This window comes from Dipodomys merriami, unplaced genomic scaffold, assembly GCF_024711535.1.
Source record: "Dipodomys merriami isolate MVZ:Mamm:240054 unplaced genomic scaffold, mDipMer1.0.p SCAF_3, whole genome shotgun sequence".
Taxonomy (NCBI): domain Eukaryota; kingdom Metazoa; phylum Chordata; class Mammalia; order Rodentia; family Heteromyidae; genus Dipodomys; species Dipodomys merriami.
The window spans coordinates 71,205,117-71,208,160 of NW_027204492.1; positions in this window are offsets into that span (position 1 = coordinate 71,205,117).

The following is a 3,044-nucleotide window of genomic DNA, read 5'->3' on the forward strand; positions in this document are numbered from 1 at the left end:
AGCTCCCACCTATAATCCTAGCTATTGAGGAGGTGGATATCTGAGGATCGTGGTTCAAAGCCAGCAAGGGCAGTAAAGTTTATGAGACGGTTATTTCCAACGAACCACCCAAAGCCAGAAGTGGAACTGTGGCTCATATGATAGAGAACTAACCTTGAGCAGAGAAGCCCAAGGATAGTGCCCAGGCCCTGGGTTCAAGCCCCAGAACCTGCCCACAAGAAAAGCACTCTCTTCCCAATTTCTGTTCCATTTAGAGAGGAAGCTCTCTTATATCGATGGAACTTTAGTCTCCCAGGACACCTGGTCCCAAAACACTGGGCTACCTCCTCATCTCTCTGAGAATCTGTCTCTCACATACTCTCATTTTCTCTCCCCCTCTCTCTTTATTTCTCTATTTCTCTCTGTCAGTGCTGAGGATGGAACCCAAGGCCTTGTGCAAGCTCATGAAGTGATCCATCACTGAGCAATATCCCCAACTCCCACTCTCCTACTCTTACTTATTGAGCACTGTTTTTTTTTTTTTTAGCAGTATTGGGGTTTGAACTGGGGATCTCAGGCTTGCTAGGGAAAGCACAGTATAATTTGAGCCATGCCTCAGTCCTACATTGAGCATTCTTATGAATGAATCACACTATCTCTCTACAACCTCAACATCCAGTACAAACTCCACAAGGTACCTAGTAACCATCCCTGCATGGACTCATTATTGTTCTGCTGCTTCCATATTGGTTAGCAGAGGGATTGAGCTTTCTTGCAGGGGGCAGGACACATTTGTTTGAGGAGCCCTCCATGCAGACAGGGGCCTTGTCTGTCTTGTTCCTAGCTTTATCCTCAGCATTTAGAATGGGGTCATGACACTGAACGAACTCAATTCTTTACATAGATTAGCTCACTTAATCCTTAAACCAGCCTTATAGGGTGGGCACCCCATTTTAGAGATGGGGTCACTAGAGCACCAAGAGGTTAAGTCACTCAACCTGGGTCACACAGAACTGTGTTTTGAACTCAAGTAGTCTGGCTCCAGAGCCTGTGCTTGGTACTGAACTTTCATACCTTCCTTAGTAAGTACCAAAGGCATATTTGGACCAAGCTGTTGAATGGATGAACAAAGTTTAGTTGTATATATTATTTTATGGAGTCTTCGGAGATAACTTTTTTTCAGGGTGTTATAGTTTCCATTGTTCAGATGAAGGAACGGAGGCTCAGAGGTTTGAAGTAACTTGCTCTAGGTCACAGCAGCAAACTCAGTACTTCTCTTCCATTTCCCCAGCTTGTCTGTGGAATGCCCAACGAGGGTGCCAAGAGGCTGCTCATCCCTTGGTACATGGAAATGGGATTTCTGAACTAAGAGATTCCGGTACCCCCAAGAAATTAGGCTGGAAATAACTGTGACTAGTTAGTACTTACTCTATCCATTTAGACTGAAAATAAGAAGCTGGGCCCAGAGAGATGAGTAGTTTGCCCAAGACCACACAGCCATCAAGCTGGCATACGTGAATCAGTGTTAGTGCCCCTGTTCCTCCAGCTCCCTCCAGGCTGCCAAGAGGCCTTGGTCCAGCTGGCCTAGTCATGAACATATTTGCCCAGGGGATGGGCTTCTTGGAGCTGCAAACAGAGAGGGGTGTAATGAAGAGGAAAGAGTCCAGCAGGGAGAAAATAGGTTGCTTCAGGGGAAGAATTCCAAACAGATTGAGCTACAATGGATTCTATGTTATTAGTAATTGTAATATCATGAGGAGGCCTGAGATGAGGGTGATATTGATAATGTGCAGTTTAGAAGGAGGAGGAAGGGGAAGAGGATCAGGGCATTATGTTCTAACAGGTCCTCACTTCCAGGCCAGAATCTGCTCAGCTCATCTTAAAGAAAAGCAGCCCAGTCAGGACACTGGTGGCTCATGCCTATCATCCTAGCTACTTAAGAAGCTGAGATCTGAAGATGGCAGTTCAAAGCCAGCTGCAACAGGAAGGTCCATGAGACTCTTATCTCTAATTAACCACCCAAAGGCCAGAAGTAGAGCTGTGGCTTAAGTAGTAGAGTGCTAGCCTTGAACACAAAAGCTAAAAGACATTGTCCAGGCTCTGAGTTCAAGCCCCAGGATCAGCACAGAAAAAAATAAGAGAGAGAGAAAGAGAGAGAGAGAGAGAGAGAGAGAGAGAGAGAGAGAGAGAGAGAGAGAGAGAGAGAGAGAGAGAAGAGAGGAAAGAAGGAAGGAAGGAAGGAAGGAAGGAAGGAAGGAAGGAAGGAAGGAAGGAAGGAAGGAAGGAAGGAAGGAAGGCAGGCAGGCAGGCAGGCAGGCAGGCAGGCAGGCTAAGGGGGAACCCCGGTAAATGATAGACAGCAAGTTGAGCAGACTGAGCAGATGACCTGGAGTTTAGATTTGCCTCTTTGTATCAGGCCATATCTTTGCCCTAGGGCCGGATGAAGGAATGCACAAAGACTTCATGCATATGTGCTGGTGGTAGGCTTGAGCTCTAGTATGCAGGTGCATACATTGGGGCTGTGGATGGGGGAACTGAGAATTCACAATTCATCTCTTCTCTGGAGCTAACCAGGTATGGCCTTGAATCTGGTTCCCGTTCCTTGCTCCCTGACATGTGCCCTTCAACTGATCATTTTACCTCTCTGAGCCTCAGAGAGTGGGGCAAGATTACAATGGTTAAGTAAGATAGATAACATACTAAAACAGCAGTTGGCCAGAGCAGATGATGCAATCAAAATGAAATTTTAAATATTTATTTATTCATTCACTTATTTAGTTTTGTCTGTCATGTGGCTTAAACTCTGGACCTGGGTTCTGTTCTTAAGCTCTTTTTCTCAAGGCTAGTACTCTACCACTTGGAGCCACAGTTCCAGTAATCAAAATGAATTATCTCCCTCAATCCTTTTCCCTATTTCCGGTCGTGCCAACACTTTGGTCTCCTTTGTTTGTGGGGGCATAAGCCCCTCCCAGACTCCACCTCTCTCATCCAGACATCGGAGATGGGAGAAGGAAAGATTCCAAACTATGGAGCATTTGTGGGTGGAGCTAAGTACTCCATGGTTG